Source organism: Stomoxys calcitrans, chromosome 5 (genome assembly GCF_963082655.1).
Source record: "Stomoxys calcitrans chromosome 5, idStoCalc2.1, whole genome shotgun sequence".
NCBI lineage: Eukaryota > Metazoa > Arthropoda > Insecta > Diptera > Muscidae > Stomoxys > Stomoxys calcitrans.
In genome coordinates, this window is record NC_081556.1 from 87544089 (window position 1) to 87560375 (window position 16287).

Consider the following 16287-nt stretch of genomic DNA (forward strand, 5'->3'; position numbering starts at 1 on the left):
AGAAATATGTCTTCATACAGGACAAACAAAGGCAAAAACTGCAGCAAATATTATAAAAAAAAACTGCTAAAGCTGAATTAATTTTTGCTATTGAAGTCGATTTAATGTATTTTTGTGTTACTACTTTTCATTGTTTTTCTCTATACTGGCATTTGTTTTCTTTTTCACAAAATGACAATCAAGTTAACTACAAATAATATATTTACACATAAATATAAGAATGTAAGACAAGAGATTATTTGATTATAAATGCATGCAGAAAAAAAAATCTAAAAACTGATGTTTTTAAAGGAAATACAGCAAGATATGAAGAAATTTCAAAGAACTTTTTCAACAATCTATTTCAATTGGTTTTTCTTCTCTTCTCTATGTCGACTGATATAAAATTTTGGCTGAAACGGTTGATAAACGAGACTCAAGCCATGCAGTTGTAGAACGGTTTACATATAAAAAGTAAGGCTAATATAAAGTAACATTTTTTATACCCTCCACCAAAGGAGGGGGGTATACTAATTTCGTTATTCTGTTTGTAACACCTCGAAATAGGCGTCTAAGACCCCATAAAGTATATATATACTTGATCGTCAATTTAAGTCTAGTCTAGTCTTGTCCGTCCGTCTGTCTGTCTGTCTGTCGAAAGCACGCTAACTTTCGAAGGAGTAAAGCTAGCCGCTTGAAATTTTGCACAAATACTTTTTATTAGTGTAGGTCGGTTGGGATTGTAAATGGGCCAAGTCAGTGCATGTTTTGATATAGCTGCCATATGAACCGATCTTGGGTCTTGACTTCTTGAGCCTCTGGAGGGCGCAAATCTCGTCCGATTTGACTGAAATTGTGCACGTGGTGTTTTGGTATCACTTCCAACAAATGTGCTAAGTATGGTTTAAATCAGTTCATAACCTGATATAGCTGCCATATAAACCGATCTCGGGTCTTGACTTCTAGAGGCGCTATGGGGCGCAATTAATATCCGATTTCGCTGAAATTTTGCACGTGGTGTTTTGGTATCAATTCCAATAACTGTGCTAAGTATAATTAAAATCGGTTCAACCTGACATATAAACTGATCTCGGGTATTAATTTCTTCAGCTGTTAGAGGGCGCAATTTTTATCCGATTGGGCTGAAATTTTGCATGTGGTTTTTAGTATCACTTCCAACAACTCTGTCGAGTATGGCGCAAATCGGTCCATAACCTGATATAGCTGTCATATAAACTTAACTGGGGTCTTGACTTCTCATCCGATTTGGCTGAGATTTTGCACGACATGTTTTGTTATGACTTAGAATAACTGTGTTAAGAATAGTTCAAATCGGTCAATAACCTGACATAGCTGCCATATAAACCGATATGTGATCTTGACTTCTTAAGCCACAAGAGGGCTCAGTTATTATCCGATTTCGCTGAAATTATGCATGAGGTGTTTTATAATGACTTCCAACAATAGTGCTGAGTATGGTTGAAATCGGTTCATAACCTGATATAGCTGTCAAAGAAACCTATCTGGGGTCTTGACTTTTTGAGCGTTTAGAGGGCGCAATTCCCATCCGATTTGGCTGGAATTTTGCACGACATTTTTTGTTATGACTTAGAACAACTGTGCGGAGTATGGTTGGAATCGGTTCTTAACCTAATATAGCTGCCATACAAACCGATATGGGATCTTGACTTCTTGAGCCGCTAGAGATCAGAATTCTTATCCGATTTGGCTGAAATTTTGCATGAGGTGTTTTATTCTGACTTCCAACAACTGTGCTGAGTATGGTTGAAATCGGTCCATAACCCGATAAAGCTGCCATAAAAAACCTATCTGGGGTCTTGACTTCTTGAGCCTCTAAAGGGCGCAAGTATTATCCGATTTGGCGGAAATTTTGTACAACGGCTTCTCCCATGACCTTTAACATACGTGTCGAATATGGCATGAATAGGTTTATAGCCTAATACAGCTCCCCTATAAACCGATCTACCTATTTTACTTCTTACTAGATTTGGCTGAAATTTATACAATGACTTCTATTTTGGTCTCCAAAGTTCAGTTCAATTATGGTCCGAAATGAACCATAACTTGATATTGTTTCAATAACATAGCAATTCTTTTCCTTTGTCCTTTGTTTGCCTAAAAAGGGATACCATGGCAAGAGCTCGACAAATGTGATCCATGATGGAGGGTACATAAGATTCGGCCCGGACGAACTTAGCACGCTTTTATTTGTTTAATTTTAAAAATTGGGCAAAAATGTCATTTCCTTAACCAAAAACTTAAATGAGGATATCGAGTTAGATAATGTTCTTTATTTCCCAAAGATCAATTATATAAATTGTATAGTTCTGTAAATCCAAGCTGGGAAAAAGAAAACTTTTATTATGTTGTTTATGTTTAAAATAATCAACAAATTTGGCTTCATAAATGTTTGACTTTGAATTTGCACTTAAATATGTGCCACCAAAAACCACCTCCTTGATGAAATTACAAACAGAAAATGTCAAAAGTATGTCTACGACAATTCTCTTCCTTTTACATATCTCCATGGCATAAAAAAGTTTTTATTTACCTCTGCTTTTTTTAGCATACAAAGACAAAAAAGAATAACTTAAAACATTTCAGGTTTAACTTTCGATAATATTAACACAACAAGGATTGGGATCAAGGAAAAAAAGTCTAACATGACTACCAAAAGGGCCCTCAAGTTCCACAAAACTATTCCTAAACTGAAGAAAGTTGATGGAATTTTGTTTGCCAACAAACTTAAGATAAGAGCAATACACTCTTCACTCACATTTGACATACTTTGGTGGAAAGTTTTTATTTCGCATAATGCTTGTGGGAGGACATTCTAAATGCATGTGTGAGTGTGTACATGTGTCTGCGCGAGCATATATGGGAGCATTTGACAATGTGTTGCACATAAGAGTGGTAGAACAGGCCTTATTTAAGTACTGTAAAATTCTGAAATTATGTTTGCTTGAATTAAAGGTACACTCATAGAAAAAAGTCTGCTGATAATAGCAGACATTGTCTGCTGACTGTAAGTAGTTTATTTTGCTGATATAACAGCAGTAGTTCGGCTGTCATAGCAAAATTGTTTGAAAGGCATTCGGGAGTAGATTACGAATATGGTCAGAAAAGAGGCGTTATAATTTGTTGATATAGGAAGGGCTGGATCCTCCCCCGTTACCCCAAAATCAAAAGTGAAACGATAAGGACAAAATGGGTATCAAATAAAAGGTATCGAAGTGTAGCATATAGTATTAACAACTTTGTCCAAGTACTTAAGTACGCCTTAACCCCAAAATTACTTCAATCAGACAAATTGAACGTTGCTATCAATATGAGTCTCAAATGAAAGGAATTGGGGAGTAGATTACGAATCTGGCATACAAAATCCAGTCGAAGTATAGGGATCACCCCACCCCCCAAAAACGCCCCAAATGGGCATATTGGCCAATCACTACTATATAGGGCTCGGTTTGTGTTTGTTTGTTCTGTAAAGACTCAAAAACACCAGAACCTTTTTTTTCGAAATTTTCACAGATTGTGTAGGTTGCTCTGGAAGGAAACATAGGCTATATAAATTTTTATACCCTACATTGTAACTTAGTGCATTTGTTTGTAACACCCAGAAGGAAGAAAGATAGACCCATTGAAAAGTATATCGATCGACTTAGAACCACTTTCTGATTCGATTTAGCTATGCTGTCTGTCTGTCTGTCCGTCTGTTTGTCCGTCTGTCCGTCTATCTGTCCGTCTATCTGTCCGTCTGTCTGTCCGTCTGTCTGTCCGTCTGTCTGGCCGTCTATCTGTCCGTCTGTCTGTCTGTCTGTCTGTCTGTCCGTCTGTCCGTCTGATTTATGAGGCCGTAGAAGACTAATACGAAGATCGGTTAATAAATGAGCAATATCACCATCCAGATCATAGAAAAAGCCCAACATCTTGTGAATATTCACATACGATAAATTAGACAAGTTCAGACATAAACAGATTTGGACCATACTTACCAAGGATGTTGGATGTTATAACAGAACACTAAGTACGAAATTGACCATGACAATATAAGACTCAAATAAGTGATATAAGAGCAATAGAAGAACCAGCGAGGAGGAGGCCACCGTAGTGCAGACGTTAGCATATCCGCCTATGACGCTGAACGCCTGGGTTCGAATCCTGGCAAGACCATCAGAAAAAATTTTCGGTGGTGGTTTTCCCCTCCTAATGCTGGCAACATTTGTGAGATTCTATGCCATGTAAAACTTCTCTCCAAAGAGGTGTCACACTGCGGCACGCCGTTCGGACTCGGCTATAAAAAAGAGACCCCTTATCATTGAGCTTAAACTTGAATCGTACTGCACTCATTGATGTGTGAGAAGTTTGCCCCTGTTCCCTAGTGGAATGTTCATGAGCAAAATTTGGAATTTGCAAGGAAGAGCCAGCGAAGCGAGCCGGTTAAGTTAAAATTTGTTTGCATCAAACCTGAAAATCGTCGTATTGCCTCTTTGAAATTTCAATGAATATAACAACATAGTAAGCCAGATATTTTTCAGTTTTTCTCATATCTACCAATCCACACAAAAAGTTTCGCTTTCTTTTTTTCTTATTACCAAGGATTTTCCCAAAATAAACAAAAAATATATAAAAGCATAGTATTTAGAAGTAACATTTTAAGCGAAAACAAGAAAAAGATACTTTCGTAATAAGTTTATATAAGTCTAAATTTTACAAACCCACACCAGTCACATTGGAAAAGAAAAACACACAACTAATGCATACAGACAGACACTAACACATATACATATATATTAAGGTTATGTAAGAACTTGTATTTGCAGAAAATGTGAACAATTTAGCTAAGAGAATGAAATGCAACACCGAAAAGAAAAAATAAGAATGAAAATAAAAAAGAGTTTAAATGTACAAAAGAATTGAAATGAGGTTTCTGTTTTTAAAGGCCACATAAACTAAATTGGTAAATATCGATGTTATGCTACATAACACCTTATAGTGATCAACGCTTGTAAATTTCAATACATATCCAAATAAAGCGATAACTAACACTGCTGATCCTGCTGAGCCTGGTGAAAACATAAACAAAAACCAGTAAGGTAAGGCAAAAGTCGGACGGTGCCGACAATATTATACCCTACACCTACCCAATTGTGCACAATTTTGGCAAGATTGGTCAATAAATGCGCTTGTAGTGGCTTTAGAAGTGAAAATCGGACGAACATATATATGGGAGCTATATCTAAATCTGAACCAATTTGTATGGTATTCAGATGTAATATTGGGAGTCATAAGAAAATTCTTCTAGCGAAATTTCGACAGAATCGGTTTAAAAATGAGCACTTTATTGCAATATTTCTCAAAATCGGACGAAAATATACATAGGAGCTATATCTAAATTTGAACCGATTTCGAGCAACCCCCTTAGATACTGTGACAGTCATCGAGGAAAGCGTTGTATGAAGTTTTGGGAAGATTGGTCAATAAATGCGCTTGTAGTGGCTTTAGAAGTGAAAATCGGGCTATATATATATATATATATAAGTTAACAGTTACTACATTTCTGTTTTTATTAATTTGAGTGCTTTTACAGAACTGAATCAAAAATCTTAAACTTAGGTTGAAGTTGGTTGGTGCTGCTGTTGGCGCTGCTGCTGTTGGTTGGTGCTGTTGCTGGTGCTGCTATTGGTTTCTTGCTGATTGACGATTTTGTTATTGTTGTCGTCATGAGGTGTCAGGTTACCCGCTTTGCTGTGTTTGCTGTTGGCCTGCGGTACTGGTGGATACGGATTGTTGACCCTTGCGTTAGCTGTAGAAATGCTTACATTTCATTACCATTACCATTTCATATTGTTGCTTACAAATCATGATGGTTCACTGTTTGTTGTTGCAGGCGGACAATGTTGACTGACAGCGGTCAATGAATTAATCAATAGAATCAGCAATTTTTTGGTATCGAAATCCAATATAAAGAATTTTTTGTTTGGCTGACATCCCAGCAAACATCTTTGATGTTAACACCTCCCCTCTTAGTTACGAGCGTCCTCGATCGTAATACCGTTAGAAGTAAGGTATCTGAGATAATCTTGGTACGTCTCTTGGAAAGTTTGTTGAATTCGATGTCGGAACTGATAGTTGATTGGGAGGTGCTAGATTAACGGTTTCAATCAATGGGCGCTGCTTTCTTCTTATCAAGAACAATACCAGAATGAGAGCTGCAGCTATTGTGAGTAAATGCACGGCCGCACTCCATTTGGTTTTAATGTTCAACAGTTCTATCGCTTTTGTATTGTTTAGATGGATCCTTTTTACAAATTCCAAAGTGGTTACTTCTTCTATTTTTGATCCAGGAGATCTAGGTTGTAGGATTGCAGGTAATGGTTCGGCATACGTTGTTTGGAAATAGTTGTATGTCTCGTTGTCAATTGTTATGGAAGCGTTTTGAAACTTGATTATGAAGGTTCCCGTAAGATTGTACTGCTCGTCGTTGATGAGAATGGTACCATCGAATTGATTTAGTAGAATCATCCCAGGCAAGACTTCCTCTACTGTAGGGGTGGTGCTATGTCTCAATAAAGTACAGTTTGCTTCTACGCTTTTTAAAAGATTTAACAAACAATTTTCTTTTTCTATTCTTTTGACATTATTTAAATTACAAACAGTCAGATTATTGAAAGATTTACATGGTTTAAGGATCCCATAGGATTCATTTTTACAAACTAGTATTTCATTATAATCAATTTTATTAATAAGATCCCCACTCTTAGTGGGTTTAATCAAGAGTTTACTGCAGGAATCTAAATTCGTAGTCGGTACATTGACAATATAAATAAGTGATTTTTCATTTGATGCAATTTTTACTTCAGAGAATTCGAATATTTCTTCTATGTTTACAAAGGGAATTGAATCTTTCTCGAAAAGCTCTTTTGCAATATTCACTTCAGTGTTCGACAATACAAATGAATTTATTATGCCGGACTTTGCCCAGTGAATGGCATAATTTACATTAACAATTTCTTCCTTTAAAAGGTCAATTTTCATTTTGAGCATGGTTATAAAATTTTCATTGGTTTTTACAATTTTTATAATTTTGTTGGTATTTTCTGTGAGTTCATCTATTTTTTTTAGAGACAGATTATTTATTACAACCTGCCTATTATTGCTTGACAAAACATTGTTAATTTTTTGCTCTATTATCTCGAAATCGTCGTGATCTGGATTTCCGGCGATCCATTTCCAACTTTTCTTAATTCTATTGATTTTTCTATTTCCTGAAGTTACAATTTTTAAATTCTTTAATTATTCACCAAAATTTTTTTTTCTCTACCAGAGTTTTCACATTTTTTTCACTTTCGTACTTAAATTCTTCTTAATTATTAAATCTAACTTTTTCCAACTTTTCTTAATTCTATTGATTTTTCTATTTCCTGAAGTTACAATTTTTAAATTCTTTAATTATTCACCAAAATTTTTTCTCTACCAGAGTTTTCACATTTTTTTCACTTTTGTACTTAAATTCTTCTTAATTATTAAATCTACGATTCACAAATTTTTTTTGTGTTCACTGCCTACTTACAAATGTATCCCTATAAAGATTTTCCATACGTCCATGGAGGCGATTTCGTTGTCCTTTCGTTAAATCTACTTGGAGAATCGTCCGCTTACTTGTTGACGTGTGTTGAGCCGGTAGTTGTAGCTACAGCCTCTGTGGTCTTCTAGGGTGTTTTTTTGGTCCTTGGTCACAGCCTCCGGGTGCGTTGATGGATTGTTGGGCGCCAGTTAACAGTTACTACATTTCTGTTTTTATTAATTTGAGTGCTTTTACAGAACTGAATCAAAAATCTTAAACTTAGGTTGAAGTTGGTTGGTGCTGCTGTTGGCGCTGCTGCTGTTGGTTGGTGCTGTTGCTGGTGCTGCTATTGGTTTCTTGCTGATTGACGATTTTGTTATTGTTGTCGTCATGAGGTGTCAGGTTACCCGCTTTGCTGTGTTTGCTGTTGGCCTGCGGTACTGGTGGATACGGATTGTTGACCCTTGCGTTAGCTGTAGAAATGCTTACATTTCATTACCATTACCATTTCATATTGTTGCTTACAAATCATGATGGTTCACTGTTTGTTGTTGCAGGCGGACAATGTTGACTGACAGCGGTCAATGAATTAATCAATAGAATCAGCAATTTTTTGGTATCGAAATCCAATATAAAGAATTTTTTGTTTGGCTGACATCCCAGCAAACATCTTTGATGTTAACATATATATATATATATATATATATATATATATATATATATATATATATATATATATATATATATATATATATATATATATATATGAGAGCTATATCTAAATCTGAACCGATTTCCATTAAATTCACCAGTAATGTCGAGAGTCATAAGAAAATCATTCCTGTCGAATTTCGAGAGAATCGCTTAACAAAAGACCATTTTATTGCAATATTACTGCAAATCGGACGAACATATATATGGGAGCTATGTCTAAATCTGAACCGATTTCCATGAAATTCAACAGTAATATCGAGAGTCATAAGAAAATCCTTCATGTCCAATTTCGAGAGAATCGGTTAACAAAAGACCATTTTATTGCAATATTACTGCAAATCGGACGAACATATATATCGGAGCTATATCTAAATTTGAACCGATTTCGAGCAAACTTCTCAGATACTGTGACACTCGTCGAGGAAAGCGTTGTATGAAGTTTTGGGAAGTTGGTCAATAAATGCGCTTGCAGTGGCTCTAGGAGTGAAAATATATGAGAGCTATAGCTGAATCTGAACCGATTTCGATGAAATTCACCAGCAAGGTCGGGAGTCATAAGAAAATCCTTCCTGTCCAATTTCCAGAGAATCGGTTAACAAATGACCATTTTATTGCGATATTGCTGCAAATCGGACTAACATATATTTGGGAGCTACTTCTCAGATATTGTGACAGTCATCGAGGAAAGCGTTGTGCAAAATTTTGGGAAGATTGGTCAATAAACGCGCTTGCAGTGGCACTAGGAGTGAAAATCGGGCGATATATATATATGAGAGCTATAGCTGAATCTGAACCGATTTCCATGAAATTCACCAGTAATGTCGAGAATCATGAAAAAAATCCTTCCTGTCAAATTTCGAGAGAATCGGTTAACAAATGACCATTTTATTGCATCATTACAAAAATATATACAAATATATATATGGGAGCTATATCCAAATCTGAACCGATTTTTTCCAATTTCAAAAGCTTCGTCTCCACTGCGACCTGTACTTTTTACACACGGACATAGCTAAATCGCTAAATAAATGATTCTGAGCCGATCGGTATACTTATCAAGCGGTCCATCTCTCTTCCTTCTGGGTGTTACAAACAAATGCAAACAAAAGTTATAATACCCTGTACCACAGTAGTGGTGTAGAGTATAAAAAATTCGCAAAGATAATTTTCATTAATGTAGAGTTTGTATAGGTAAGATTATAGCCGGCTTTAATCAGACTCACATAGAAAATTTTGCCAATTGCGATACTTCAGTGGCAACAGACCAAAGCCCTCGGTGTAAATATTGGGTTGCCTAAAAAGTAATTGCGGATTTTTTAAAAGAAAGTAAATGCATTTTTAATAAAAATTTTAGAATGAACTTTAATCAAATGTATTATTGCCATTTTGTTCGATAACCTTTTGCCATCTTCCTGGCAAATTTAGTATTCCACGCTCATAGAACTTCTGGCCTTTATCTGCAAAAAACTGAACCAAGTGCTATTTTATAGCCTCATCATTGCCGAAAGTTTTACCATTTAAGGAGTTCTGCAAAGATCGAAATAAATGGTAGTCTGATGGTGCAAGGTCAGGGCTATATGGTGACTGCATCAAAAGTTCCCAGCCAAGCTCACTCAGTTTTTGGCGAGTGACCAAAGATGTGTGCGGTCTAGCGTTGTCCTGGTGGAATATGACACCTTTACGATTGACCAATTCTGGTCGCTTCTCCTTGATGGCTGTATTCAATTTGTCCAATTGTTGACAGTAAACATCCGAATTAATCGTTTGGTTCCTTGGAAGCAGCTCAAAATATACCACACCCTTCCAATCCCACCAAACAGACAGCATAACCTTCTTTTGGTGGATATCAGCCTTTGAAGTGGTTTGAGCTGGTTCACCATGCTTGGACCATGATCGTTTTCGACTAACGTTGTTGTAAACAATCCATTTTTCATCTCCAGTTATGATTCGTTTTAAAAACGGATCGAATTCATTGCGTTTAAGGTGCATATCACAAGCGTTGATTCGGTTTGTTAAATGAATTTCTTTCAATACATGTGGTACCCATATTAAAATTGACGCCAAACAAACAAATGTAAACAAAATTTCGTGCACTTTTTTTCTAAAGCAAGCTAAAAGTAACAGCTGATAACTGACAGAAGAAAGAATGCAATTACAGAGTCACAAGCCGTTGAAAAAATTTGTCAACGCCGACTATATTACTACTATATTACCGACAATATCTTTTTGGGCAACCCAATATAACCCACCGCCCAACCGGCAGGAGGTACATATGTTACCTTTGTATCAGCGGAAGAATATGGGACTGAGAAGTGTTGGACCATCACAGCTTCTCTGATAATCGCTATATTAGATTCAGCTTTGGAGAAAATACGGCAGATGTGGTCCCTCGGCTAAAGAGAAGAAGGCTGCTTGGTATAAATTTCGGCATACATTCTCCATGACTATCCCCTCTAGAGCTGAAACGGAAGTAGAAACTGCTGAGGATATAAAGGGTGATTTTTTATAGGAAAGTTATAGGTTATAGGAAAAATTTTCAACAAAAAAATTCAGAAAAATGCATGAAATCCTTATTTGAATCGATGGTACGGTCCACATAGTTTAATGTTTGAAGATTATTTCATGCAAATGTTGACCGTGACTGCTTCTCAAATGGTCCATCCGCTTAGTCCAATTTTGGCATACTCTTTCCAACATTTCGGCCGGTATCTCACTAATAAATACTTCAATGTTGTCTTCCAATGCGTCAATTGAAGCGGGCTTGTCTCTATAGACTTGAGCTTTAACAATCCCCACAGAAAATAGTCTAAAGGCATTAAATCGCATGGCGGCCAATTGACCGTTCCCGAACGGGAAATAAAATGTTCACTGCCTCGCTTCTCAATAAATCGCGTGTTGTGTGGCATGTGGCACCGTCTTGTGGAAACCACATGTCATGCAAATCAGCTCTCACCATTCACAGTTACGTTACGATTCGCATCCTCTTTGATGAAATACGGTCCAATGATGCCACCAGCCCATAAACCAAACTGTGACTTTTCTGGATGCATTGGTAGCTCCTCCAATTCTTCTGACTGATCTTCACTCCAAAATCGACAATTCTGCCTTTTTACGTATCCATTGAGCCAAATATAAGCTTCGTCGTAAAATGGAAGAACGCGCGATGATCTTTTTTAACAGGGCACGCAATAATTTGCAATCGTTTTTTGTTAATAAGAAGATTCATAGCTAAATGGTAGACCAAACTGAAGATGTTTTAGAGTGAAACAAAACACGAAACGGACGTGAGCTGTTTAAACCAGTTTTACCAAAAAAATAATAGCTAAAAAATCACCCATTAGATATAAAGGCCGAGTGGATCACAAAGGGCCTTAATGAATCGCTTTTGTCAGCATGTCCAAGGCCAAACCAAGGAAAAAATAAAGACTGCCATGGTGGGGCCCCGAACTGTTGGGTCCGAATAAGAGTTGCAGAAAACTCTTCAACAGGGCGAAAGCCACAAGGGCACCACACGACTTGCACTTCTATAAGGCTGAGCGAAGAAAATGCAAGGGTGAGCTGAAAAAGGTTCAGAACAAATCCTGGGTGGAATTCAGCCGCTCCAGGAAGGAAACACCTGAAGCCTGTATTCTAAGAAAGACCCTACCCTCGAAAGTTATTGCGGTAGGATGCATTCAGAAGTCAGAGAATGCCTGGACAATGTCTAGTGAAGAAACACTAGAACTACTTCTTGAACCACATTTTCCGGGAAACCCTCCAATGAAAAACGTGGCGCCAAAAGAGATTGTCCCCGATATGCATGCATCGGAGGTTATTAGGGAAATTCTGTCCAAGTCGAAAATCTTTGGGTGGTAAAAAGTTTGGACTCCTTTAAGTCGCCAGGCCCTAATGATGCTTCACTGGTTGAATTACAAGTTGTGCCCGATAGACTGGGTCCTTGGCTCTGGCTCTGATTGTATCAGCATGTCGTACACACACGTGGGATGGAGGAACACAAAGGTTATTCAAAAAGCAGTAAAGCCTTAAAACACGAAAGCGAAAGATTTTCGTCATATTACTTTTTACTTAAATCGAGATATAGGTCAGGACTTTAAATCGAGAGATTAGACTATATGGCAGCTATATCAAAATATGGACCGCAGATAGGTATTTATAGCAGTTATATCTAAATCTGGGCCGATCTGATCCAAATTTAAACAAGTAAGAGCGTGCTAAGTTCGGCCGGTCCGAATCTTATGTACCCTCCACCATGGATCGCATCTGTCGAGTTCTTTGCGCAGTATCTCTTTTTAGGCAAACAAAGAATAATGATAATGGATGGAGGAGGAGGTGGAGCTATATCAAGTTATAGTCCGATTCGGGGCTCAAGAAGCAAAATCGGGAGATCGGTTTATATGGAAGCTGTGTCAAGCTATAGATCAATTCAGACCATATTGCACACGCATGTTGAAGGCCATGGGAGAAGCCGTTGTACAAAATCTGTGTCAAATCGGATGAGAATTGCGCTCTCTAGAGGCTCAAGAAGTCAAGATCCCAGATCGGTTTATATGGCATATCAGGGTATGGAGCGATTTGGACCAAGCTTCGCACAGTTGTTGGAAGTGATATCAAAACACTATGTGCATAATTTCAGCCAAATCGGTCGAGAATTGCGCCCTATAAAGGCTCAAGAATTCAAGACCCAAGATTGGATTATATGGCAGCTATATCAAAATATGGACCGATTTGGCCCATTTATAATCCCAACCGACCTACACCAAAAGAAGTATTTGTGCAAAATTTCAAGCGGGTAGCTCTACTCCCTCAAAAGTTAGCATGCTTTCGGCAGACAGACGGACGGACGGACATGGCTAGTTTGACTTAAAATGTCACGACGATCAAGAATATATATACTTTATTGGGTCTTAGAGGCATATTTCGATGTTTACAAACAAAATGACGAAATTAGTATACCCCCATCCTATGGTGGAGGGTATAAAAAGATATCTAAGGGTCTAACACAACTCCGCGGACAATAAATGTGCCTTTTGTGGGCCCAAAACCCTAAATCGAGAGATCGGTATTTTGTATTTTGCATAAGTGAGCTCGTAGAAGATAGCAAAAGCTATACTGACCTCCTTCTTACTTCCTTTCAGTAATAGACTCGTCCTCTCACGATCCGGATCACCACATAGGATTTTCGCAGTCCTAACGACTGTTTCGCTGTTCCACTGTGTTACATCCGAAAGACGTCGGGCAGTGCTCTGGCCTTCACCTTACTCCGTACCTTCATACCTTCCAGGTTTCCTATAATCGCCTCGATTATACTGCGATGGTATGAGCTGCTCCCATCCCCAATCCATACTCCCATCGCCTAAGGTCTCATAGCCGCAATGGCTGCCTCACACTTAATCTGTATGTCAATGGGTCGGATACCTAGTATAGTCTCTAGTGCCCTAGTGGGCGTGGTCCTCATTGCTTCGCCTATACCAAGACAACATATAGGTCCTAATGTTGCACTTTTTCTCCATAGCAGTCCACCAAACTACAGAGGGGTGAGTAAGTATATTTGTAATAACGCTCCTGTAGAGCCAGTGGACTATCCTCGGATTCAGGCCCCATTTCGAGCCTACGGCCCGTCTACATAGGGCCCAACACCTGTGAGCCTTCTCGGTACTCTCCTGAATGTGACACTTCCAATTCAGTTTCCTATCCAAGATCACACCTAAGTATTTGACCTTGTCAGATATCGAAATAATTTTCTTGAGGAAATGTGGTGCATCAGATTGGAATCATTTATGGTGGTCACCCAAAGGAGTGGCGATAAAATGCTGCCCAGTGGCGTGCCTTGGGCCACTTTCTCCCTTATATGTAACCGGTACTGGTCTAAGGATTGGATCAATGTGTCGGTCCGCACATTGTAAAACGCCACCTCGATGTCAATGCAAACCGCTAATGTACGTATTTGCATCAAAGGATTCTTCTATTTTATGCAAGGCAGTCTCCACCGACCTTCTCTTGATATAGCCATGCTGTTAGTATTTGAGCAGTTCGCTGAATGTCCTTTAGAATGGTATCCACAATAAGTTCCATGGTTTTGAGTAGAAAGGACGTAAGGCTTATGGGCCTACAGGTCTTTGGTGTCGCATAACTTGCCTTGCCGGGTTTGGGTATAAACACCACCCTTGCCTCCTGCCAAGCTTTCGGAGTATATGCAAGTCCTAGGCACGCTGTGAAAATTTTAGCCAGACGAGGCGCCAGATAGTCTGTATCCTTTTATAGTAACGCCGGAAATATTCCATCAGGTCCGGATGACTTAAACGGTTTAAAGCTCCTCAAGGCTTCCTTGACCATAAATTTCTTGCAATAAGTATGCAAAATTTGGAGACCCTAGGAGATCCGAAGACTGACATGGGGACGTTTATATTGGTCATGATTGTCATGATTCTCCTTGCAAACGAAAGAGTTCGCAAAATATCCCTATCCCTGAATATCTTCAATGGTTTATGAGATATTGGAGCTACAAATTTTTTTTAAGATTTGAGTCAAGGTATCGTCGGCATTTTTGGAATTGTGGCACTAATTGTTTACTAATTCTGATTACATTAACTACGCTCGACAACCCTGTCTATTAGCTGTACTTTTTCCCAATGCATGTTTTCCCGTGATGACAAACTTTTTTTCTGCAACAATTACACTACTTCCATTATGCACATGATTCTGTGCATCTGTTGGAAGTTGTATTGACAGCTTTGAACGCTAGACAACGAAAGCGTAGCACCCTTTTCAGACAATAATTTCATAGGCTGAGCACTTATCTTTCATATGCCGTTTAAACCATTCAATTATCTTATTCGGTTTAAAAGGTATGATTTTTGCAAAAACAAACTCGCACAGTGGCGGGGCGGCTCAACCGACAGAATGTACAAATGTTTCCTCTTGCGGAAGGATATGTGACTGGGAAGTGTTATACGACCACATCTTTTCTAATAATCGCTACATTAATTTCAGTAGATAATACGGCAGATGTGATCCTTCGGCTAAACAGAAGAAAGGCGGATTGGTATAAATTTCGGCATACATTCTGCACGACTTCGCCTCTAGGCCTGAAAGGGAAGTGGGAACTGCGGAGTATATATGATATATAAATCCTGGCTGGAATTCTGCAGCTCCATAGAAGACTCATCTGAGGTCTCTTGTCTATGGAATTGCTCGCCTCAAGACCTATTACGGTAGGATACACTCAGAAATCAGGAAAATAATGGCATATGTGGAGTGACAAAAAATAGAACTGTTCGTTGACACAAATATCCCGGAAAACTCTCCAAAGGACAACATGGCACCAGAAGAGGTTGTCACTGATATGCTTTCGTCGGAAATTGTTGGGTTAATGTGAAGCCTAAGTTGAAAATCCTATAGGCGATAAAAAGTTTTGACTGCTTTAAACTGCCAGGACCTGATGATGTATCAACGAATGAATTTCAAGCTGTGTCCGATAGACCAGCTGCTTGGCTTAGGGAGATATACTCCGCTTGTATCAGCATGTCTTATATACCTGAGACATGGATGGACAAGAAATATTTATCTAGGACCAAAGAAAGTATAAGATCAAGAATATGATCTTCTTAACATTCCAAGTCGATTTATCCATGTCCGCACGTCTGTCGAAAGCACACTAACTTTCGAAGGAATAAAGCTAGGCGCTTTATACGAGATAAAGATGTGAATAGATATGGCACACTAATCATAAGAGAACACATGCTACTTGCCTAAGCCGGCGACATCGACATCATAGTTCGATCGCCAGAAGTAGTCACTGCAGCCTTTGAAAGAATCGAAAGAGAATCAGTGAAAATGGGTCTGGCAGTAAATGGAGATAAGACGAAATGGATGGTTTCCACTCCCAAAACGCCTTGTACAACCCAGCAGATAAAGAAAATGGGGAAAGTTGGGAACCACAACTTTGAGATACTCAACAACTTTATCTACCTCGGCGCCGCCGTAACTGAACCAAATGACACCAGTTT